This window comes from Sciurus vulgaris (genome assembly GCF_902686455.1).
Source record: "Sciurus vulgaris genome assembly, chromosome: 13".
In the NCBI taxonomy this organism is placed as follows: Eukaryota; Metazoa; Chordata; class Mammalia; order Rodentia; family Sciuridae; genus Sciurus; species Sciurus vulgaris.
The window spans coordinates 6,250,713-6,277,091 of record NC_136474.1 but is presented as its reverse complement, the minus strand read 5'-3'; the positions used below and the strand labels follow the sequence as shown (position 1 = coordinate 6,277,091).

Genomic DNA, 26,379 nt, shown 5'->3' with positions numbered 1-26,379 from the left:
ATTCTTGTGTGTGCCTTTGCTTTCATTCTTGTGTCTGCCAGGAGTATGTGGAGATTTTTGGAGAGCTTTAATATGTGTTAGCAAAGTCTTCTATAATACACCATTAAACCAAGCAACTGAGTTATAGAAAAATAAAATACCTGCATGAACTTGACCAACATGTCATCATGTATGCAGGCTCAGATGCATTAAAAGAATGAGAATATCATGTACAACTAATTGGAACAAATAAAATTAAAAATTTTCCAAAAGAGGAGAAACTAACAGGAATCAAGCTACTATGGTACTCAGCCCTGTGAAGTTGATTCCCTATCCTGCTGGGAATGGTGAAAGCTCATAAGCATTAACCGTGTGTGGATCTGTTTCTCCCACAAAAAGAATATTAGCCATTCAGACACAAGGGTTCATCCCCACCCTCTATATTGTGCCTACTGAGCCCCTTGAAATCTTCTGTTTCTACACACTCAGCTTTGAGATTCTCTGGTCAACAGTTCTTGGTCCAAATAATTTCCCTGGTCACTATTCTATTAAACTGGGTGAAATGATGAACACATGGTCACTAGATATCATTAGGACAGTGGAGTAATTTTGAAGAAATAGTGCTGTTGTTTGGGCTAGGTTCATACATCCTGGTGATTAATGGCTCATAGGAATCTGTCTACATAATTAAGAAATGGATTGGAAATGTATCAATTCAATAAGAGTTTCTGGAATGATTTTCCTGATGACATTTCCACTTGTAAAAGCTGGTAGAACACTTGAGCAGGTGTCAGTATGAAGCTTCAGGTGATGCAGGAAGTGGGCAGCACAGGTTGAGGCAACCTCATGAGGCAAAGGGAATGTGACCTGCACAGTGAGATATGGAGACATCAACTCCAGCCACTGTCTCCTGCTCAGACTGAGGATTGAGAAGCATGGGGTCCAGTTATTTCCTTTCTGCTCACTGTGATGTCATGGTGTCACCTGGATATGAGAGAAGCCATTCTTGACTGCTTAAGCAAGAAGATGATCATGGCCATGGATTAGAATCAGAATCCTGTAGGAGCAGGTTCAGGCTCCTTCCAGTCCTATCCCCCTCACTTCAAATGCCCTGTGTGTTCTAAGATCAGAAAACACAAGGAACATTATGTGACTGAAGAATTTGTGAAGCTCCAAACTGTTCTGCTCCACCTGTTTTCCCATCAGCAGCCCAACACCAGAAAGATATGGGCTCTAACACTTTCATCTCAGGGGATCCTCCTACCTTCATGTCAGGCCAACCATGATAGAAAACTATTACATAGCATAGGTGGTAGGAAATTATTAATATTAAACAAAGAAAAAAACAAATTGGGGATATAGCTTAGTTTGTAGAGTGCTTGCCTTGTAAGGCCCTGGGTTCAATCTCCAGCACAGCAAATAATAATAATAATAATAATAACAATAATAATAATAACAACAACAACAACAATAATAACAAAAACAAAAGTTGTCAGGTAGGTATTAGGTGTTCTATGGCAAAGAAAACATGGCAATGCTAATATCATGCCTGCAGGAGGCATGAACTCCAAGGATGATGACAATAGTTTGTATGTTAAACAGGGTAAATTTATTAAACATTGGCTGGATGCCTTATTCATTTAAATAACAGAATCTTTCTGATATAATAAGGTTTCTGCTTATACTGTACTCTCAACAGAGTGCCAAACCGCTATACCACCCTTGGAGTATTTTCTGCTTAATAATAAAATTGAATTCACCCAGTATGAAGAATTAAAGAAAGTGTTACCTCTATGGCTAGGACCAGACTTGGTCCAACAATGGATGAAGAAATCTAGAAATATGTTATCCATGGGCCATCTACATCAAAGTCTAACTAGATCTCTAATTCTAGAAGACAAAATAATTTAAATTACCATTCAATGATGGGTATTAATATTGTAGCAAACAATATGTATAAAATGTTAATATTGTAGCAACCCTATACCAGGCTTTAGGGAAGAAGTGGGGACACATTTGGAATGTGCCCACTCTTTATGGATTACAAATAGTAGCAATACACAGAAACAAGGATTTAATGATATGCTAAAAGTGTTAATTGGAGACATAATCAGAAGTGGTCTGAGGGTGAAGGTGGGTGACCCCCTGAGGTATGTGTACTACAGGAAGATAAAGAGTTGCTAGTTTGATTATTTGCAGTCCAACTATTCTCATAACACTGATACATTTTATTAACAAAGTACATATTAGTAGCCTTATTAAAAAAGGAATAGTGGCTGCAGATATAGCTCAGTGAGTAGAGTGCATGTCTCCCATGTAGAGGGCCCTGGATTCAATCCCCAGCACATCAAAAAGGGAAAAAATGTATTTAACATTAATTCAGTAGAAATCTCTTTGTGAGAAATTGCCATAGCAGAAGGGAAAAAGAAAATATATAAAGAAAGTCATGTCAAAACAGATGTTCAATGACTTTAGCCCTCTTCCTAACTTAGATTAGTATTTGTACTTAGTTTGCTTATGGTAAGATATTGTCATGTGCTAAAATTTCTGCTTGGAATAGCAGAAAACTAATCCTGTAAAACTGTTTTGCCGGTCCATCAATTAGGAGTACTCTAGGCAAAGGCAAGATAGCCAAAGATGGGACTGCATGAATCTGTGGCCCACAACTACACTACAGAAGGACAATGAGTAGAGATTTGCATAGTTCAGAGCCCTGGGTATGCACTCATACCTTAGACTCAAAATGATGTTGAGCTGAATGTTTGGCCACATACCAGCAACTTGGTTCTTAAGTTAGTTTATGATTTGAAGCTTTGACCATGCTAGTGTGCCCTTTCTAAACACTGTGTACATGATCATTTTCCATGGAAACCAGTAACCTGGGATTTGTGGGTGTTCTAATTCTAATGTACCTTATAAAACCTATAAGGTTAGTCTGCAATCACTCTTAATAGAATTGAAAATCAGTACAATCAGGCAGTTGGATGCAATCATGTTCTAACTGACTAGTGGTTTTGAGGCAATACACAGAAAGATTAGTACACAGAAAAGAAGAACTGTGTGACATTGGGTAGTTAAGAGAGACATGATACCTTTTATGTATATTATAATCCACTGGGAAAAATATGTTGTTTTCTAGGAGTCTTAAAAGCAGGAGTAAGCATTTACTATTGAGGATCATTAGCGGCAGTGCTTTTCTAGCTGCCTTATCAACATGCCATTCTCTCTCTCCTCCTCAACAGTTTTTCCTTCAGTTAATGGATTTCAGGATACTTAAGCATACTAAGAGTGCACAGCATCTTCAGTTTGTTGAGTGTGACTCATTGGCTATTCAAGCCCTATGTCCTTAGCTCCATCCCCCAGTCAGATCAAGGTCTCAGGGATTTGAAGGTTCATATTCAGGAACCCAACGTAAGAGGCTCATGGCATATGGAGAGGAGTGCAGGCTCAGGGAGTGCTTACCATGGACATGGAGTGCAGGACTTCAGGAAGGCATGTGGACACTATTTTTTTTACAGTATTTAATTCAAACCTGTAATTTATAGGTCCTAAAATGCTTACCTACAGTCCACTGTCTTCTTACACATGTACCAGTGAAAATGAAAGGTAGAGAGAATCACTGCCCTCCCCAAGAAGGGAACTGTACCTTTTCTAACAATCCTTTAGAGTATACATTTGTCAGTCCACACACCTCAACATAAGCAAGAATGCAAAACATACACGGGCTGATTCTGTTATACTAATGAATGTCCACAAACAACCTCTTATAGACTTTCTTTTTTAAAAAAAAACTTCTGCAATGATTTGTCCATCATTTTCTCATTTCTGGCCCAACACTTTGTACAGCACCACTTGCCCTTTGGTTTAGGACTGAGTCTCTAGCAGAAGTGGAACCATCCGGGAGGGCACTTGCCATTTTCACAACGTATCATTTGTCCATAGGCCACCTGATTCAGATACTAGGTGGGCTCATTTGAGTTGCTGGAGAGGTTTGCAGGGTTTGCCTTCCTCTGTTTTGGCTGTGGAGCCTGTGGAGTGCTTTCTCTTCTTCCATGTCTTTGCTTTTATTCTTCTTTGAGGTCTTTGCTATCTTCGCCTTGGGTGTTCCTGAGGAGACTCATCATGGTCATGATTATTTTTAGATATATTCATCACTTGATTCACATTTTTGTGCAGCTGCAAGGTAAGCTTGTAATTTGGCTTTTCAGCCTCTGCAACTGTCTCATTATTTGCTTTCTTATGGCAAGCTTTGCAGCTGTTTCCAGTGGTATCCTTGATCTCTTGAGGTGCCTCAAAGAGTTCCATGTGACTGTACATTTGTCTGGCCCTGCTTTTCACCAGCTCTACCATCTGACTTGGGATCTGAATTTTCTCATTGCCCAGCTCCTGGCTCTGAATCAGGACTCTCTGGATGCAGCGCAGCACTTGGCATTTTGGGGCACCATCTGTCTCTCTTTTCAACTTCTCATAATGTTCATTCAGTTCTTTCAGGATTTCTTGGCATTTCTCATCTATCTCCTGTATCAGTGAGACATTTCTCAGCAGGTCTAAAGGCAGAGACTCCATGGAGGCCAGGTAATCCTCCACAGAGTTTACCAGGTGTATCTGCTTCCTTTTGGCAGGACTCAGCATGGTTCAGCTTGGAGTGCCCCCTGCGCTTGGCAAGGCTTTCCACTTCCTCCATCCCGCCACTTAAAAATAGATCTGCAAAATGCAGAGCTCTCACTCTGTCCCCACCCGACCAGCGGCTTCACGTGATGAAGCCAAGGGGACCCAGAGCATACTGGCACGGGTGATAGAGGAGGGGGCTCCCAGATGGACGCCGCTGACTGAGAGGTGCGGCGGTGTGGGTGGTGTGTAGGGGGTTGCCAAATGGACCCCGCTGGCTGGGCGGTGCAGGGGTTGGACAGGGCTCCCGGATGGACCCAGCTGTCTCAGCATGGTGCAGGCATGGGCGGGTCAGCTTGTAGGAGTGCATATCCAGAGAGGGTCGAGGGCCAAGGACCGCTGGCTGCCACACTGGGGGGAAGGGAACCTAGCCTGGAGAACAGCGCAGCAATTGTTCCCTAAAAACACACAGACCTTTCAGCGAGGACCCTCCAAAAAAAAAAAAAAAACGTCTTAAAAGTCACCCTGCAAGTCATCGTCCCTGACCCAGAAAAGCAGGGTGAAAACACCCAGCAATGGGAGGCCTGGTCCCTGGGGCTTGGCGGGGACGTTGAGGCGCCTGCGTCCCCAGGATCTCCGCAGTGATTTACCCCGGACCGACCCGTGCCAGCGTGCTCACATGCATCCCCACATGGGGAGGAGGGCAGAAGGTAGGACTTTGCTCTTGTGGGATCTCCTTCCCGCAGGTGCCTCAGGGCCCTAGAGCAGAACTCTAGTGGTTTGGGGTTCTTGAAAGGGCAAGGTTATGGTGGGCGGAGTCACGTGGGGCATGCCCAACCCACCGAGTCCTTCTGCGCCAGCCGAGCTCTCATGTGTTTTGGGGTCACTCTGTGAGCGCCAGAGCTGTTGGGGCATTGGCATTGTGTGGGCAGCATTGTTGGTGTCCGGCTGGTTCCCAGCTGGAGGAGACCCAGTGCCCGAGCCACGTGCTGAACCCCCCTTCGCCTTCGTGTCAAACCACCACCTTGCTGTTGGGGAAGGCTACTGGGGTAATGCCACCACCCTCAGGTAAGGTCGTCACCACTCTTGGTTCAGGCCACTGCCTTTGGTTTAGGCCATTGCCCTCAGATAAATCCACCCTTGGTAATGCTGCCTCCCTTGGGTACTGCCTCCCTTGAGTCAGGCCGCCCTGGGGTAAGTCATCCACACTGTGCGGGGTCTTGGTTGGTGTGTCCTGGGGCAGCGGGAGTACTTTTGGAGACTGGCCCCAGGGGTCTGGGCCTGGAGGTTGAGGATCCTAGACAGGGAGGCCTGAGGAGTTGGGCATAGCTGGATGGGACGCCAGGGACTCCAGGTGCTCAGCCTGTCTTGCACCTGGGTCTGGGCTGGGGACAGGGATGCCAGGGACCTGGCAAAGGCCAGGCTGTGCGTGCTTGGCCCATCCTTCAGCCGGTGTCTTGGGTGGGGACCGGACAGGCCAATGCTGGCAAGGCAGACACCTGCACCCCAGTCTTTTCGGATCCTCCAGTGACTCTCATTTGGGTTTTGTTTTGTTTTTAATATGTTTTTAGCTCTCAATGCCCCTTTGTTTTATTAACTAATTTATATGCAGTTCTGATAATCCAACCCATGGCCTCGCACATGCTAGGCAAGTGCTCCACCGCTGAGACACCACCCAGCCCTACTGTATAGGTTTTAAAGGAAAAGAATCCAAACTTCCTAGATCTTTGGATGCCTGGGGCGGGGAAGGACTCATAACATTGAGAGCAGGGCTGACGTTTTCTTCCTTTTTCTGGTTGTGTGAGTGAGTGTACTCCTGTTGGTGGTCAGTGCTATGCCTGTGTTATTGCTTGGGACGCTTTAAACATCAGCTTAGGGAGGACCCAGGAGTAGAACTCAGGATTTTCCTTTCAGTTATTACTTGTTTCCATATCTCCTATCTTTATTTTTGAGAAATTATAACTATGTTTTGAACAATTTAGAATAATTTGGGGTAGGGAGGAATACATTTTTAAGAATAGTTTTCTGTTTTCAAAGTACTGTTTGCTCTTTAATAAAACATGAAACTGCCAAAAAAGGAATCACCTGCCCTCTCCCCTGCCCCCTGATATTTCCTTTATTGCTGGAAAACAAGACTTCAAGGGATTTAGTCATTCACGGTTTTTTTTCCATATATAATATTATTCCATATATAGTATATTCTTTTATTGACCAGAAATACACCACAAATATCCCTGAATTTTATTAACATACCTCATTCTTTTTAAAAGCTGCACAACTGTGAAGTTATTTTTTTTTTTATATATTCTGAGCTTGGTTAATAAAATTTCAATTATCAGTTGTTTTTAAAGACCAATATTTTGAGACATAACATGGTGAAATTTCAGAATGTCCAAGACCAGATGTTATGCTTTTATATAAAACAGTTTGAGAAATCTGTTTACACAAAGCTTAATGGTCAGTTTACAGGTGGCTGGATGACTTCATAAAGAAGGTTACTAAAGAGTTTACATTTTTTTGAGTACATTTTTATCTAAATAAATTCACCATTTTATCAGTTAAAAACATTTAATTCCTTGAATATAACATGGCTGATTAGTTTAAGAAAGGCAAAGCAGAAAACCAGTGCCCCAGAACTTTATATTAGGGGGTGGCATGGGAGAAGCACCTGGTTTAAATATTTTGAAAAGCAAGCCATAGAGAGTTAACCCAGAAGTGGAAGGTTGTTACTGTAATGCTTACTATTAAGACAGGAACCAAATCCCTGTTGCATTCTGTATTTTGTGTGCAGAGAGCAGGAAGCTTTGTTGGTTTAATTGCTACATTGTGCTTTTTAAATATGTACTGTTGTGTTCATCTTGGTGCTAGTTTCTTGAAATTTCAAGGGAAACAGAACTAAGAAAATCATAAACAGTCTGCATCTAAGCATGTATAGTCTGAAATCTTAGTCTAAATTGTGTAGCATTTTATGTGGAAAATGTGCTTGGAAAGATTCCAGAATATCCATAGCATTTTAGTTCTTGTTCTTGATTATAGTAACTTTCCCATAACACCAAAAGAAGTAGCATTTTTCCTATTCTGTAGATTAATAAACAGGCTCAGAGAGATTAAATTTTTCACAATCCCATTGCTTTCTATTTATTCACTGAGAAGCCACCTTTTTAAAAACAGTTGTTTAGTTATTGATGGACATTTATTTTATTTATTTATATGCAGTGCTGAGGATGGAACCCAGTGACTCACACATGCCAGTCAAGTGCTCCACCACTGAGCCACAGCCCTGGCCCCATTGCTTTTCAATTTATGATGTCTGCATAAACCCATGTGTACTTAATCCAAGAACTTGGATTTTTTTTCTTCCTTTTTAGCAGATATAAAAATTTATACAAATTGTCATACAACACTGCTCATCTTATTTTTTTTTCTTTAAAATGGCACAATAGTGATGCAAATAATAATGTGCACTGAAAATTGTCTAAAGGATAAATAGCCAGAAGCTAAAATAGTATTTTTTATATGAAATTTCTGGTAATGTATTATTAAAATATAAACTTGTTTTTATGCTGTTAACCAAAGAGGTGAATGATTGTGCTGCTTTAGTCACTGTTATATGCTTTGATAAATTTCCAATTGTAGCTCTCACAACTTTAATTTTTACAAACTTGGATAATCTCATTAAGCATTATTTTAATGGATCCAGTTGAACTTAATATGCTAATATGTTCAAAAGAACACAATGAGGGCTCTAAAAAGTATAGAAAGATTGAAATTGTTTATTTAATTTTTTGTCTGTTGAAATCTCTTAAAATGCATCAATATGATGTGTCATGATATAGTATTTTAATTTGTTTTAGGTTTTTAGCAGATGTGACAACCGTGTAGTGTAAAAAAAAAAAAAAAAGGAAAATACTGAAGTTAATAAAGCATGGCTGATATATATTTGAGAAGAAACCCACAGAGTAAAAGATTTAAGCTTTTATTGACAGTTCACGATGATAATTAGTCATATCTAAGTAGAATATCTGCTACTGATTATCTCTTAGCTTATGTTGGTTTTCAGTGGGTTTTATAGTTGTTTCAGCAGAGCAAAATCTCTATACAGTATTTTAAAACTGCTGACTTTTAGTTATGGAGGGGGATGAGGCCAGGGAAATATTGCTCTTTTGTGTACTTTCAAAAATTTAGAGCTACTGGAATGGACTGACAGATCTGACTCCATGAGAATGTCATAGGCCAGACTCCAAGGGAAATGACTAAACTGACTCCATTTTGCTCTGAGACTCCATGTTATGTAAGAAATAACCTTCTCCCATGGGAACACCCCACCTCTGTACCCATCATCAGTTACTTAATGTGACATGTTTAACAATACAGAATGTTAATTCCTATGTAAAAGCAAATTGCTCTCTTTTGATCCATATTGCTCCTAAACAATGTACCATGTGAACAGTGATTGTGCAGACGTTACCAACCGTTCTTTAGTTTGTACCTAGGTAAGGGTCATTCTGACCAACTTCCCCCTCTGTCGATGATCTCATTATGTTAATGTGTAATTTCAAATCATAGCAACAGACACTTACAATTAATGTAATTTTTGGTATAAGAACCCCTACAATCCTGTGATCAGGGCTATTCTCCCAATAGCCATTTTTTGGGGCATTGTGTTAGACAGTCAGCCAGCTGGTTTAATAAAGACTCTCAAATTTGGACTTCTCAGTGGTGATAGGTCTGTTCTTAAGTTGCACCCCATAACACTATCTTATTGCTGGTGGAAAGGAATTGAAAGTTAATTTTCCAGTTTGACCTCAGTATCCTTTTGGGGGCAGGTATTTATGTGTAGTCAGAATCAAATCAACTAATTTTGGTTCTATGAATAATTTCTAAAAAATCAGGGTTGCTCTCTAGAGTTTAAAATCAACTGGAATATTTTTCTTTGTTAGAGAAATGAACACAAAATTTATTAAGTGCCCAAGGCACAGTACTAGACTCCTAGTTAAAAACTGATTTGTATTAAGTAGCTACCATGCAATGGCATAAATAATCTGTTCCCTAATAATTCTGTTTTTGTTAAGATTTAAAAGAAATAACAGAAAGGGTGGAGGTAGAAGGGAGAGGGTCTGAGAGTAGGCTGTCAGAGAATGGGAATGTGGTTTCTACCAAGAGGAGTAATCAGTAGAATCATATGTGCCAATGGATGTCAAGGAACAGGAGAACTTTTCTGAGTTACACTTCCTTGAACATCTACTGAAAAAATAGGTAATTAAAATCATTGCAATGTATTAGCTCTGTCTGCTGGGGATTGAGTTGGAATAAGTAACACTTCCACAAATTGCAAGCTCTTACAATTGTCCTGCAATAATTGTATTACCACAGGTCAGCTCATTTTGTAATCTGAAGTGATAATGTGGAATGTGTAGTACTGTGAAGTCCTATCTTCTCCTTGCATTCTAGAAGCCAACACCTCTAAATCGTCCTCCTGGGGCCTTTGTTCATCTTCTCTTTCCCTTCCAAATTTTACCTGTTACCTAGGGTTTGGTTGTCATCTTTCTTTTTAGAGTTGAGTTTTCTCTTCTGGTGATTCCACAGCCCCATGGTTTCTGCTATCCCTCTCTTCCCACTTGCCAAGTCTCCCTGTTCTGAATACCAATCTTATTTTCTTTCCTAATCATCAGATTTTTCTTTCTTCTTCTTCTTCTTGATAAACACTGGATGGCTATCATTTCATTATTTTGAATCAGTAGCTTTTCAAATTTATTCTTTATCCTCTAATTTCCTCAATTATTTTAATGGACTTGATATTTTCTTAGTCATCCAGGCTGCAAATCAAAAGGTCATCTTTTTTATTCTATATTTTTATTGGTGCATTATTGTTACATATGATGGTGGGGTTTGTTGCTACTCAACATTTCACCTTGGATTTTTCACACTGTCCTAAAAAATATGTTGTTGCCATTTTATTGTATTGTTCTTCCTGATTCTTCTTGCTTCTTTCCATTCTTCCAACAATCATGTACAAATCAGTGACTCTTAATCTCTAGGGTTTTGTCATTCCATTTTTTGTGCATACTGCTATTAAAGAGTCCTACATGAGCCCTTGATCATCATAGTCTCTGCCTGATGACAGAACAAAAATCCTGAAACAATTTTTGGCTGTTTGTTAATGTCAGTCAATAACTGAATGCTTTATTCTCTTTTGGCCATCCTAATTTATGTTGGTATTTGCTGTGATCCCCACTTTATAGGTGAAGAGTTGGAGACTTCATGAGCTTGACAGAATTGCTAATGGTAGAAGAACTCAGAATTGAATTTTAAGACTGTCTTCTTTGAAAATATGCGTTCTTGACTACTATGTGTTTGTTTTTCTGCATTAATTGAACCTAATCCACTTTTGAAACTTAAATCTTCTTCTGATCAAACATAGGTTTTGACATATATCCTCAAAAGAAAGTAAACTTTAAGTTTAGCTTTAATTTTTTGGCTTTTTGTGCATTTTTATTTCTTAGAATTTTTTTCTTACCTCTGTCTTTCTGTGAAATGTTAGCTCATACATAGTCATGCCCCACTCCTGCCTTTGCTGTCTGTGTAGTAGTAAATCTGTTTTTCTTCCTATAGCTACTTGATCTTTGATACTTTCTATTCTGAATTTTATTTTGAGTGTTCAAACAAATACAATAGGATTATAAGATTCTGGAAAGCAGAAACAGTGTTTTATTGTTTCTATATGTCTCAGTAGATGCTCAGGAAATATGGATAAATGGGTATGGAAATGATCACTAGTAAATTAACCCTTTCTTTGGCATTTAAGTAGTGTTTGACTTCAGCTGCTGGATGTCTCTCTGTCTCTGTCTTTTACTTACTTGACACTCATCCCCCACCACAAGTTTATTGGCATTTTGTATCTTTAGCAACCAGGTTTTCTTTTTGTGTACTGCTGTATGAGATGTTTATTTTTCAGAATGCTGAGTAATTAGTATCATTTGTTACTCAAAAAATCATTTTATGCATATGATTTCTTGATATTGTATATAAAAATGATAAAATTAACACTTTGCATTTGATGTATTTTTCATACACTTGAGTTGGACAAGCTTCCTAATGAACTACAATATTCTAATAAGTCGACTTCACAATTTCTTTTGTGTTTATATAGATATGAAGATGGAATAAAACTATTTACTGTGCTGTTTTATTCCTTTTGGTGATATCAGAAAGGTCCAACAAAGATTATACATCACTTTTAGATTCCTGAAGAATTCATATACAACTTTAAATTTATTTTGATCATCTATCATTGTTAATGGTTATCATGCAGAAGTTAGTTTTTTCTCTTACTTTCCTTTGCAGTCAATATTATGTTAATTTAGATTCTTAATTCTTACTTTGGTAATAAAAATATATTGCTGTTATGGATCGTGCACTTAGGTGATAGTGATGGGGAGATATTTGCTTTTTGGAGTGCTAAAATGCATGGCTGCAGAGTGATGTTGTGAGGCTAATCAGTTATTCACTCTCCCTGCCCTCAACTTCATAAAGGTAATCACAAACACTACTTTCAGGTTTTAAGCACATTTAAATTATTCACTGATTTAAATAACAGATAAAATAGTTACATGGTTCAAATTTAAGTGGTACAGAAATATATAGTTTGAAGATGTCTCTTCCTTAATCTCCTATTTTTTCTACTGGGAGGTAGCCACTCAACTCTGAAATAATCCAATAGAAACTACGTTATATACATACAAGTGAATGTGAATTAATTTTCTTTTCAAATAAGAGATGAGGCACACTGCAGATTTTCACTTGCTTTTTTAACCTGAATGTTTATCTCTTAAATTCCATATCAATATATAAAGAACCACTCCATTCTATTAAACATACTTGCAGCCTCAAAGTATTCTGTATATAACTACAGTTTTAGATTGTGTGTTTTATTTAACAGTATTTTCTAATGGGCATTTCTGTTGGCTCTGTTTTTTACTATGATAGCAATTGAGGCAATGCACTGAAGGAAAAGAAGAAAAGTTTAAAAAATAGATGATCCTTCCCTTTAGGGGAGAATAAATTTGAACTGAAATTATTATGTAGGAGTGAAAATGTATGATTTTTTTTCTTTCATTTTAAGAGTCCAAACCTTAAGACTATATAGCTGTCTGCTGTTAATGTTTTAAATTTGTTTTCAATAGACTTTACAGCACAAACTTTTTTAGTTAGAAAATGGTGCAGCAATGTAGAAGTGTGACTACACAAAAAGATAAAACATGATTTAATAGACTGAAGGGGGAAGCAGTAAAACCTGTTTGTTCAGGCTTGTCTTTTGTGTCTCTGTTACAGTCCTTCCACATTATAGGGTAAGACCCCTCCTGGATTGAGGGTTTTAATATCTTATATCAGACAAAGTGGGACTGAGAACTTCTTTATGACCAGTCTTAACCAAAAATGGCAGAAGGAGGTTACAATAAAATATCTAGGTTGTTATGACTGACATGGAGAGAGTTTTTGTTTCTATGACCCACCTTGAGGAACAGGAATTCTAGTTTCTGTGGCCTGCCTTGGGAATAAAAAAAGGAGTAGGAGAAAGAAGTCAAAAAGAGAATTTGCCTCTGAAGCTAGCTGGTGTCCCCAAGTTCAAAGTGCTCATCATGCAGAAGTATCATTCTTTGCTGTAGGATTTTCTGAGTCCCATTACATGTTTCTTGGTTACCCCTTTTGTGTATGTGTGTGTGATTGTGAGAGAGAGAAAGAGAGAGGAGGCTGACACTAGTAATGTCTTAGTGAACTACATCCCCAGGCCCCTGCTTTTAAATTAATTTTTTGAGACAGGGTCATGCTAATTTGCTCAGCATGGCCCAGAACTTGTCATTTTCCTGCTTCAGCCTCTAAGTAAAATCATATGCTTGTGTTACTCCAACTGGCTTTTGGTTTCCTTTCTGACCTGATGATTAGTGACCTGGATGGAGATAAATGTGGGATCATGCAAAGACACTTCTTAGAATCTGTCTATTGAAAATGTGCCAGTGGTGATGGGTAGCAGCTTCTATGATCAATTGTTTATTCATCAAGGGTCAACCATCCATGCATTCAGAGGTTCAGTGGTTTGAAATGATAATGACCTGAAAGATAGTGTGTGAGACTATCACCTATGTTATGGTTTCAATGTGGTTTGCTCCTCAGTAGTCCATGTGTTGGAAGCTTGGTCTCTTTGGGCAGATCTGTGAGGTGATAGTCATGGAAGCAAATATAAGGCCATTTATTTGGTTTTTGATCTTCCCCCCTACAATAGCAGTAGGAATTCACTGTATAATGGAGGTCTAATGGAGGTTCTTAGGTCATATAGGGACTTGCCCTAGAAAGACACTAAGTTAGTTTTCATGTGACCCCTTGGTAAGGTCTAAAAAGGGTTAATTCTTTAAATGCTTTGTTATTATTAGTGAATGATAATAAAAACCTTAGCCTGACCTATCCAGCTCTTCAACTTTCTGTCTTGGGATGCAATTTCTTTTCCTAAACAGGTACCACCATTTTCATCTGCCGTGATGTGATGAAACCAAGAAAGCCTTCACTATAAGTGAACTGATGCCAGTGATGTGCAGTTGAACATCCAAAACTGTGGGTAAATAAAGCTCTTTCCTTTATAGTTAGCCTATCTAAGGCATTTTGTTATGGCGATGAAAACTTGAGGAATTTAGCTTGTAGTAGCACATTTAACATGGAATACCTGTTTGGGGATGAGCTAAAATCCCCGTGTATCATCTAGAAGAAAACCTCATGAACTCCAATGCAACATATTTTATTTTATATGGTCATTAGCTTTTTTAAATATAAAATTATATGTTTAAGATGAGTTTTAAACTACCAAAATAATTGAAGTTAAACAAATTTCTCCTGCAGAGATTTCCATTCATGTCTGTTCTTTATGGGTTGGCACAGTAATGATTTCTCAGTTTGGTGCAACTCCTTTCAGCCATATATGTATAAACAAAGACTGTATGTTTGCCAGGTTTAAAGAATTTTAGAATTCTCTTGAAAATAACTGTTGGGAATAATGAAAGTTAGAATCTTATTGAATAAAGAAGTGAAATAATATGATGATGGGACAAAAGGTAAATGAACAGTTTATGTTTTTTTGATTCCTTCTGATCATGGATGCTATAAATAGAGTATTGTCTTATCAACTGTAATAGTTACTTAGCTTCTGTTAGATGATTGATAAGGTTATGTCTGACAGTAGTTTTCCCAAGCTGTGTATTTTTCAAACTAGTAATAGGGGATTTGAATGTTTTTCTGATAGGCCTCAAAAATTAGTTTTTATGTGTTTATGTACTATGCTACTTCTTTTGAGAGTGGTATTTAAGTGCTACCCAGATTTGATCCAGTGTGACTTAGATTTTTTTAAAGAGGTTTTGTGCTTACTCATTTATGAACCACTGTGATTCTCTTTTGATCCTTTAATTTGTAGTATATGTTGTAAACCAAGCAAATATAAGGCCATTTATTTGGTTTTTGATCTTCCCCCTACAATAGCAGTAGGAATTCACTGTATAAAGACTTTAAAGTATGAGGAAGGGAGAAATTATCAGCAATGTTACCACCTGGTGGTGGTATACACTTTAATTCTGTTTTAATAAAATCATCAGTAAGAAAAAAACCTGGCTTTAAGTCCTGCTGCCATATAAGATGCAGATTTAGAGATAGAACTATGGAAATTATGACTGACTGCATTTTGTAGGCCTAGGAAGTTGCACTTGAGTAACCCATGTTGTGATAAAGCCTTGACTTAACATGTCAGGGAATTTCTGCACAAAAATGACTGAACACTTCTTGCTTAACCTGTTGGTTAAGGAAACCTCAGGTGGATAAATCAGTGTGTCTCAATAACTGCCAGTGTTTAAATAGTGTAGAACTTTTGTTGTGATAAGTGCCATTTTATCTTGGTATTCCATAATTAAAATACTAAGCTTTGGGAATATAACTCTTGTAAATTATTGCTTAGAATGGTCAAGGCCCTGAGTTCAATTCCAATACTGGAAAAAACAAAAGCAAGGTCTTAAGTTAGTAGAAGAAAATATTTAGAAATTTCATAGATCAAAAGACTAGTACAAAATAGTCATTTGTTTACAATGTTTAGAATGATTGCTTATTTTATTCTTGTCACACCTGAAAATCTTTTTATTCTGAACTCTCATATTTTCATTCTTTGTCTTTTGATAACTAGAGGGGATTTAAAAATCCTGTTTAATCTTCATACTCAAAATAAGAGTAAATTTTGGAACACATAAAGAAATTCACTGCAATTCTAGACTCAAGAAAAAGACTACAGGGTACATAGTGAGTTAAAATGCTTTATAAATCCCATCCTGAGAAATTTTCTTTAAATACTTTTAAAATATTTTAATAGGATTGACTTATCCCTTCAAATAGAGTGATTTCAACTAATAAGATAACTATAAATTGATTTAGGAAATTTTACAGTAATTTATAGCTGCTTTATACACTACTGTGCTATACTATTATCTATTTCTTTTTTTTAATTATTTTTTTTAATTTTTTTTTATTGTAAACAAATGGGATACATGTTGTTTCTCTGTTTGTACATGGCGTAAAGGCATACCATTTGTGTAATCATAAATTTACATAGAGTAATGTTGTTTGATTCATTCTGTTATTTTTTCCCTTCCCCCCACCCCTCCCACCCCTCTTTACCCTCTATACAGTACTTCCTTCCTCCATATTTGCCCCCTCCCTAACCCTAACTCTAACCCTAACACTAACCCTTCCCTCCCCCCCATTATGTGTCATCCTCCACTTATTAGCGATATCATTCGTCCTTTGGCTTTTTGAGATTGGCTTATCTCACTTAGCATGATATTCTCCAATTTCATCCATTTGCCTGCAAATGCCATAATTTTATCATTCTTTATGGCTGAGTAATATTCCATTGTATATATATACCAGTTTCTTTATCCACTCATCAATTGAAGGGCATCTAGGTTGGTTCCACAGTCTGGCTATTGTGAATTGAGCAGCTATGAACATGGATGTGGCTGTGTCTCTGTAGTATGCTGATTTTAAGTCCTTTGGGTATAGGCCAAGGAGTGGGATAGCTGGGTCAAATGGCAGGTCCATTCCAAGTTTTCTAAGTAATCTCCACACTGCTTTCCAGAGTGGCTGCACTAATTTGCAGCCCCACCAGCAATGTATGAGTGTACCTTTCTCCCCACATCCTCGCCAACACCTGTTGTTGCTCGTATTCTTGATAATCGCCATTCTAATTGGGGTGAGATGGAATCTTAGGGTGGTTTTGATTTGCATTTCTCTTATTACTAGAGATGTTGAACATTTTTCCATATGTTTGTTGATTGCTTGTAGATCTTCTTCTGTGAAGTGTCTATTCATTTCCTTAGCCCATTTGTCGACTGGATTATTTGAATTCTTGGAGTATAGTTTTTTGAGTTCTTTATAGATTCTGGAGATTAGTGCTCTATCTGAAGTATGATTGGCAACGATATTCTCCCATTCTGTAGGCTCTTTCTTCGCATTGCTGATAGTTTCCTTTGCTGAGAGAAAGCTTTTTAGTTTGAATCTATCCCAGTGGTTGATTCTAGCTTTTATTTCTTGTGCTATGGGAGTCCTGTTAAGGAAGTCTGATCCTAGACCAACAAGGTGAAAATTTGGACCTACTTTTTCTTCTATAATCTGCAGGGTCTCTGGTCTGATTCCGAGGTCCTTAATCCATTTTGAGTTTAGTTTCGTGCATGGTGAGAGATATGGGTTTAGTTTCATTCTGTTGCATATGGATTTCCAATTCTCCCAGCACCATTTGTTGAAGAGGCTATCTTTTCTCCATTGCATATTTTTGGCACCTTTGTCTAGTATGAGAAAATTGTATTTATTTGGGTTTGTATCCGTGTCCTCTATTCTATACCATTGATCTACCTTTCTATTTTGGTACCAATACCATGCCGTTTTTGTTACTATTGCTTTGTAGTAGAGTTGAAGATCTGGTATTGCAATACCCCCTGTTTCACTGTTTCACTTCACTCTATTTCTGTATTATGCTTTTCATGCCATTGATTTGCCTTTCAAGGAAAAGAAGGGAAGAAATAAGCATGGATTTATATTAGTTGACTAACATCATTGTTTATGATGAACACTAAGCTTGCTTTTTTATGTTGAACAGTAAGCTTGCTTTTGTTTAACAGGGACTTATCATCACTGAATTTATTGTATCTGTGTAGCACTTAATAAAATGAATATCAATTATATTGCTATCATAAGTCATATATTTATGTACACATACATCTGAACATCAGCTCAGAAGGCACCATTCATTTAGAATACTATGTAAATGACATAGCCTCTATTGCTTCCGGAGAACTCCTGATATTTCTTAATAAGTTGTTTTAGTCAGTGTTTTCTGCTGTTGTGATATTTCTTGTGGACAAGACCAAATTTAGAGGATAAAATGTTTATTTTTTCTCCCAAATTCAGAGTTCTCAGTCCATCAATGGCTAGCTCTATTTCTCTGAGCCCAATGTGAGGCAGGATATCATGGAAGAAGAACATCGAGGAGGAAAGCCGCCAGGGCCCTACCCCAGGAAGCAGAGGGAGACCATTTCCCTCACCACAGACAAGATATAGACCCCAAAAGCATGACCAAAGACCAACTTCTAGCCATACATACCCTACCTCCTACAGTACCACCCAGTTATCCCCTATCAGGGGATTGACACACTGATCAAGTTAAGGTTCTCATCACCCAGTCATTTCACCCCTAAACTTCATTGCATGGTTCATACATAAACTTTTAGGGGGAACACTTGATATCTATACCATAACAGTGATGCTTCCTGGATTTTCCAGGCAGTATGTTTAGACCCTTACATCTATGGTGTTACAACATTTTCAAGTTTTTAAAGAGGCAGGTAAGTATTATTCCCATTTTATACATGATCAGATACATGATCTCAGAAACAAAATGACCTCAATTTTATGAATCTGTTGTGTTTTCTGTAAAATGATGATGATATTGTACTCAGTGTTCTACAGTGCTGAAGGACATAGAATTTCATGTGAGATACACCTAAACCTCAAACTGTTTTGGTTCCTTATAACTATAAAGGCTTGAACAAGTTAATATAATACCTTTTTTTGTAAATTTCCACCATTGAAAATAATACTGTGTACATGAAATTTTTTGAAGATTTAAATGCAATAATCTACTGGAAGCATCCCAAAGCTTTATATATAGTTTTTATAGTTGCTTTAATAATCAGTAATAAAGGCAACATTATTTTGCATGCTGTTTTTTTAGAGACTATGATATCACTTATTTGGCAGCAGAAGGTGAGGGACCTCACACAGCAGCCATATGTGTTTAAACAGAGGCCAGTGTGGACCAACCATACCTCATTTATCAGTATTGTAAAGAGTTAGTGGAGGAGTTAAAAAAAAAAAAAAAAGAGGAGGAACTTCAAATAACAAGGAAAATAGTTGTTCCATAGTCCAGAACAGGTTGATCCAGATAAGACTTCATACAGTATAGATAAAATAAAGGAGGAGATTTGAATCATCTGGTAACACAAAGAGGATATGAGAAATGACTAAAGTTTGGAGTTTTAACCCTTGGGGCATTAATGCCATGTCTGTGATCTCTGAGGTGTTCCTTTCCTTTTTGGTAGTGCTGGGGATTGAACTCATGATGCCACTTATGCCAGATGAGTGCTGTATTACTCAGCCCCAGACCATAAGATGCTCATGACATACCATCATTGCTACTGTTCTTCATAGTAACTTTGAGTCACCAAGAAGTGTTTGAATTAGAACCTATAGAAAGACTTTGATTAATTGGTTTTAATCTTTGGAATTTGATCACCAGTTTCCTGTCTATTCATTCCTTCCACTCTTTTTTTTTTTTTTTTTTTTTTTTGAGGGGGTCTGTTGGGAGAAATCCTAGTTCTTGGCTCACAGCAGTTAATGTCTCAAGTATGTAAACTTGCAGAGAGGAGCATTCCACTCTGACCACCTAGGAATGTAAACAACTGCCCCCAAATTTCCCTAGTGATACCAAGGGAAACTGTATAGGGACCTGGTGGTCTGATCCCCCTTGGTAAATTGCGATTGTGTTAAAAGTCTATAAAATGTATGTTTTGCCTGCAATAAATGAGTTTGCAGGTTGCTCACCACAAGCCTGCTTTTACCCAACTCCCGGGGCCTAGGTTATCACTCCGTGGGCTCTTATCTGCACCTGAGCTACCCTGGCACACCCTGCATTTGGTGCCAATGTGACTTTGCTCACAGCCCCTGGGGATTGGTGAGTCCCCCGCCCCATTGTTATTCGGTAAGAGCCCCTTTGTGTTGTGTGTGCTGATGGTCCTGTGAGGGTAAGCACAGGACCCCTCTCTTCCCTTTCTTCCCTGTTCATACTAATTGTCCTAATCCAAAAGAAAAGGCATACACCACCGCTGGCTTGAGTTACGTGCCAGCCCCTGCCGGTGGCCCTACCTTCCCCTTTGGTTCTCTCCACGAATTTACATAAGGAATTGATCCCCCCGAATTTGGAACTAGGTCTCCCTCTGTGGAGATTTTTGCCAGAGACACTGTGCAGGACACAAGGCTGTAACATAATGATTCACAGAAGTTCCCCCCCTCAAAGTACCAAAATATATCAGATCCTAAACACCTCTTTGTTTGTCAGAAGATAGGATCTTTGTTCTTCCTCAGGTCCCCTATCTTAAGCTTAGGGATACTCATTGCAGGCTACTTTACAGCCCTTTGCCTTATTCCTGAGAGATTTGTTTACTCCAATCTCCCCGCTAAGCAGAGAGCTCTGCTGGCAGCTTGTAGAGTGGACTTAAAATGACCCCCCAGGCCTGCACTTCAAGCATCGTAACTTCTGAGGAGAAGGAGACAGACACCTCCCACAGAGGCCTCCCACAGAGGCCTCCCACTGAGTAACAAAGGCCTCCCACAATCTGCCCCTCTCCCTCTGTACCTTTGGAGTGAATTGCCCTCTCTCACTCCCTCCAGAGTTCTCTCCAGAGCTCCCTCCTCCTAGCAGAAAACTTTAAAATAATCTTCCTTTTCTCCTGAGAATCCACTTACAGCAGCATACCCCACCAATTGGGCCCAGATGGAGGTGGAAGGTGTTGGATCCCCACCCAACTCCCAGACCTGGCCCCCCTTGGGAAGGCAGAAGTGAGAGAAAGTTTAGTCCCACCAGCACCATTTATCCTATGCTAACAGTGATGTATGACTGTTTAAAAGGAATTCCAATGAAGAATGTAAATCCAAGAAGATTACTTTTGTGGATGACAGAAGAAAGTGAAACAAAACTTGTAGTCCTCCCCACCCTAGAGAAAATGGTGAAGAAAACCCAGCAGAGATAGTAAATGATAGCCCCATCCAGCTACTCCTCTTCGTTCTCTGCAAGTACTTGGAGAACAGGACATTCCTTAGCAATAAACCTAGGTGGAGAAACCTGTGTAGCCATGCTCCTCATGGCCCCCTCCCCACACTAAATAACCATAAACAGCCCAACAGCCCAACAGCCCATATCACATTGCAGTAAGGAGTATGATATAGCAGCCCCATTGCTCAAAATTAGTTGGAAATAATGTTTCATGATTTTCTGCCTTCAAGCCTAACCCGATTTCTCAACTAGGAAAAAGGGTTAAAATGTCCTAGGCAATTCCCCCCACCTGGCCTTGCTGAAGTCTGCATTGTAATGTAAACTGCAGCAGTCTCAACAGGGAACCAACCTGAGACTAAAGAAAAAAAAAAGTGTCCATTTTAAACTTCTCCTGGGCTGCTACACAGAACTAACTCACTTTCTCCTTTCCACTTCCTTCCTCTCATCCCTTCTCTGTGCCTACCTCTTCTTCACTCTCTCATGCTATAATTAATTGTCATTATCATTTTTTCTTCTAGGATTCTTGTTTTGTTTTTCTTAAATGCTATATATTTTGAGTGCATAATTTTGATCCTATATACCTAGATTAATGATTTTTTGATCAGTTCTATTTTTATCCAACTCTAGTGTTATTTTTAAATGTCTGTTACATTGCAATGGAGCTAACTTTACAAGGCCTTTGCTTTTGTGTTATGTGTATATGTTATTGTCTAATGTCATATTGTCTATGTATGTACCTGACAAAATTGACATAAATAATAAGCATGCATAAAAATAAAAATTTAAAAAATGGATCCAAATATTTTTAATTCACGTGATTTAAAAAGGGTTCAATTTAATTTGGGTAAGTTAATAAAAGTAAAATGTCTTTGAAATTAACTCACAAGTCTCTAGGTGGTCAAACTAATAGAATGTTGATGTTTACATATGTCTAATATCAATTGTTTCTAGAACTTTATATCAAAAGGATGGAGACAGAAAATATTGTTCAGTACACTTGTCTAATATCTTGTTTTTTACAGAAGAATAAGTATATTTGACATGTCTGTGTTTACTCAAATGTGTTTGTTAGAGGCATCTGATTAATTCACAAAGTTAAAATACTAATTATCAAATAACATTGAGTACTCTTAACTCTTTAAATTCCAGGGGTTACCAGACTTACACATTATTAGTGTTTTCATAGATTGGCGAATAAAAAGGGTAAAAGATTGCTTTGTGTTATCAGTAAAAACAATGTAACTGAGAGTTAAGTCCTAACAGGTTCTTTTCTATATACAAAGGGCTCCAAAAGTTTCAACTGTGTTTCAATTAGAGCACTATAAACAACAAAGTGTTTAATCTTGTTCAAGTGGAGTAATTTAGCTGAATTCACAAATTTCATAAGAGTTGTTTCAGTATGTGAACAATAAGGGGTCAACAGAAAAGAAAAAATAAAAGGTTGTAAATATGGAAATATATTTAGTGAGAAACAAAATGTTTCTGGGTAAGAAAATGCTTATGTGGTAAACATGAGGGTCTAAGTAAGTGCTAAGACAAATCTATGTATAATTAAATGGCAAATTTCAACAAGTTTGTGTGTAACTTTGTTGGTTGTATGTATGTGAGACAATCAGTTCATGCTAGTTAAAATTTTCCAAAGGTCAAATACTAATATACTAACATAAACCAAAGTTCAATCTATATGTTAAATTAACAAGGATTTCTTAGAAACACTAATTCACTCTTACCATCATTGTCTGTTAAGTTTTCTTCTTTAGAGCAATAACTCTTGAAAATTAGGTTTTATACAACTATGGTTAAAAAACAACTGTTAGAGTATTGTACTATATTACAGAGTCTAAAGTTTTCTTTAAAAACTAAATTTAGTTAATATAAAGGTATTAAGGCAGTTGGAATGGTCATTATTTGTATATTAAATGTGTTCATATTTTCCAGGTATACAAGTCTTTAATGCAGAAATTTATCAAGCTGCTATTCTCCAAATTCAACTTGTCTGTAATGGTAAATTTAAATTTATAAATAATAAAATTTATTGGGGATTTTTTCTATCATTTAATGCATTATCAATTGGGTATATGTAAAATTTCTTACATTTTACACTGAGATAAAAATTTTTAATGAAATGTATTTCTGAAGGTTAGTGAGAATCTAATTTGTCTAAAGGTTAGTATTGTGAAACATAAAAAAACATTTTGCCACTTTGCCACACAAAAGGAAAGTCAAAAGCTCTCTCAGTCTTTGATTTGTGTTTTGGATATAATGTCAAATTTTATTGACTAATGTTCTTATAGACTCAGGAAACAATATATGTAAGCTTAAAATGATATTTAAGGAAGTCAAAGATCAACATCACAATTAAAACACTCAAGATTATTGAGGGACCATGCCTTACCTCAGATAAGGCTCTGCCTTCCCACTTACTGCATGTTAGAGTGGCTCCAAAATAAGCCAGACTTCAGCATCTTTAAAGTTATGGTCAAAGGATTGGTTCTTGCTGTGGAATCACTGTGATCTCAAACAGGGGATATAATATAGAGCCAAAATTCTCAGCCAAAATTCAAGATAGCTATTGCACAAACTGAATGTTTTACTGTTGGTGATTCCATTTTGTATTTTTCTTGTAAACTCTAACTGTTGAATTATTAATATTCTGCAGAAGTACTGCTTCAAGAGCAAACACCATAAATTAACTTGAAATCATATAGGGCAGAGAATGTAGATCCCAATTAGATAAAAGGGGTAAATAACTGTAAAGTCACAGACATTGAAATTAAAGCCCAGTTCTCTTACTATATGACTGGTGAGACTGGCTTGCTGGATGGTTAAGATCAAACTTAGAGATTGAGATTAAGTACAGAGGCCAAGAAAAGCCAATATTTGGGTCTTGCCCTCAGTCAGCCTGAACACAGGAACAAGGGGACTTTTCTAGGGAACATTGAAACTGGATCACATGACCTCCCAAACAGGGAGATTGATGAGGCCACTAGAGAATGAAAAGTCTTCTGCAGAGGAGGGTCAAGGAAAAAGGGAAACATCCCTGGTGCTGTCAAGGGAAGTCACCTTATCGAGGAGACCCTGCCTAACAGATGGCACTAAAAGTAAGGCTCTCAAATTCTCTATGAGTGACCCTGTGGGAACTCAGCTGACTCTTTAACAGACAGGAACAGTTCACTTTGACCAGCTTAATCTTAGACACCTAGCAAAAGAGTTAAAACCAAAATATAGCCATTCTTGGGCATTTAAAAGAAATAATAGTTAAATGTAACTTAACATGTACACTTGTGTTAGCCCACTAGAAAAAAGACTAAAAGCTACAAAAGAGAGATTCTTCGGCAAACGTACCTGATAGGTATCAAGAGAAACTGCCAGAGTCAGAAGATTTTAGTCACTTTAAGGCCTACAGACACAGGTAGGCTTAATCTATTTTTGCTAGTAACAGAAATATAGAAATCTCTACTAAATGTTGTGTTTACATTCCTGATAACCTGGACAATGTTAAAGTTCCCAAATAAAGGCCTTGTCCTCTCCAGTCTTTGCTACGAATAACTTCTCAGTTCTTCCACCCCCTGGTGAGGGATTATTCACTTCTGTCATCTTCAGATATTCATTGACATGTTCCAGATTCTGCACCATTTATCTTGTACTGATCTCATTTCAGTACTCATGTCTTTTTGTTCTTTTCTCATAGAAGCACCCACCCCCAGGTGACTTTACAGCCTGCTCTTCCCCAACCAGACTTCTACCATGGACCCCTCAATTGACTCAGTTTCTAAAAGTGAACTCCAAACTGCTTGCCCCACACTGCCCCCTTCCAGCTTGAAGCAACCAGAGCAGTCATCACCCTCTTTCCCTATAGCAGTAAAGGAGTTCCTAAAATTAGAGGGGGGAATGAAGCCAGAATTGGGGACAGGCAGTTAGTGTAGAAATAGGGGATCAGTTAAATCGAAGAAATGAAGTCCATGAAAGCCATCTGCCTTTGGAAGTCTGTAAGTTGAAGACTGCCCCTGGGAGAATGGGCTTTTTACATCTCACCTGCAAAACTAGGCCTAATCACATAGATAAGGAGAGATAAGGGGGAAAGAACTGGAGAACAAAAGATACCTTAACCTATAAGGGATATAAAGTGTGCTTGCTTCTTGGGACTTTAGAGATCAGCTGTGGTCCCCTTCTTCCTCCAGGTAGAGGTCTGTGTTATCACCTTTAAATGGAACCTGCTTAATATGCTAAATCCTACTACAATGTTAGGATTAGCCTGTATACTCTTCCTTATAATTCTTGCAGTTCTTAAATGTTTGTGGTACACTTTCAACAAGAGACTCACAAGGGTTCAGGTCAATCAGGTCCTCCTGAAGGAATCCCTTGTCCAAATTAATAAAAGTGGGGGAAATGTTGGGAGAAATCCTAGTTCTTGGCCCACAACAGTTAATGTCTCAAGTGTGTAAACTTGCAGAGAGGAGCATTCCACTCTGACCACCTAGGAATGTAAGCAACTGCCCCCAAATTTTCCTAGTGTTACCAAGGGAACCTGTATAGGGGCCTGGTGGTCTGATCCCCTCTGGCATATTGTGATTGGGTTAAAAGTCTATAAAATGTATGTTTTTGCCTGCAATAAACAAGTTTGCAGGCTGCTCACCACAAGCTTGCTTTTACCCAATTCCCAGGGCCTGGATTATGGCTCTATCAGCTCTTACCTGAGCCTGAGCTACCCTGGCACACAGTATAGGGGTCATGCTGGGAATAGATCTCAGGGCAATTAACCACTGAGTCATATATCCAACCCTATTATGTATTTTTTAAAGGCAGAATACCATTGAGTTGCTTATTAGCACCTCACTTTTGCTGAGGGTGCATTTGAACTATGATCCTCCTGCCTCAGCCTCAAGAGCCACTGGGAATACAGGTGTGTGCCACCATACCCAGCTGTTCTTTTACTGTTATTTGTAGTTGATGGTAGAAATACTAAATTTGAATATGTTTATTATTTAATTTGATTCATGTAATTGAGGTAAGTCAATAGAAAGATTTTTGGTCAGTGGTGTGGTAAATGATTTGAATTCAGATCTCATTAAATATGTTTGATATTGGGCCTTTTTCTCATTGTTGTTTTAAAGTTTATATGTAAAGGTCAGTGTCTGCTTGTTTTCTAACCCTTTGTTGCCTTCTGTTCATAGGGAACATTATTAAAATCAAGTCCTGCTCCTAAATATTTGTGTGTGTGTGTGTGTGTGTGTGTGTGTGTGTGTGTAAGCGCGTTTGGTCTACTATACCTTCTCATTTATTTTAAGTGATACAAAAAAAAAACATTTACATGCTGGGAGATTTCTTATTTTAAAGAAGATGTTTCCTTTTGAGGTGAAATGGAAACTCAATACATTAACATT

General features: G+C 38.1%; 1 long non-coding RNA gene and 1 pseudogene across 2 annotated transcripts in view; one reads left to right on the top strand and one right to left on the bottom strand.

The window, feature by feature from the left end:
• The window catches only part of LOC306642572 (inhibitor of growth protein 1-like), a 118,017-nt pseudogene extending 113,406 nt beyond the window's left edge, over positions 1-4,611 (bottom strand). The window contains exon 1 of the transcript in view: positions 4,306-4,611. The product of the transcript in view is annotated as an inhibitor of growth protein 1-like (transcript). The remainder of the gene's footprint in view (positions 1-4,305) is intronic.
• Positions 1-24,915, top strand: part of LOC306643031 — a 934,727-nt gene extending 909,812 nt beyond the window's left edge. The window contains exon 3 of the long non-coding RNA XR_013758799.1: positions 24,687-24,915. This is a non-coding gene — a long non-coding RNA (uncharacterized lncRNA). The remainder of the gene's footprint in view (positions 1-24,686) is intronic.
• The last annotated feature ends 1,464 nt before the right edge of the window (positions 24,916-26,379 follow it).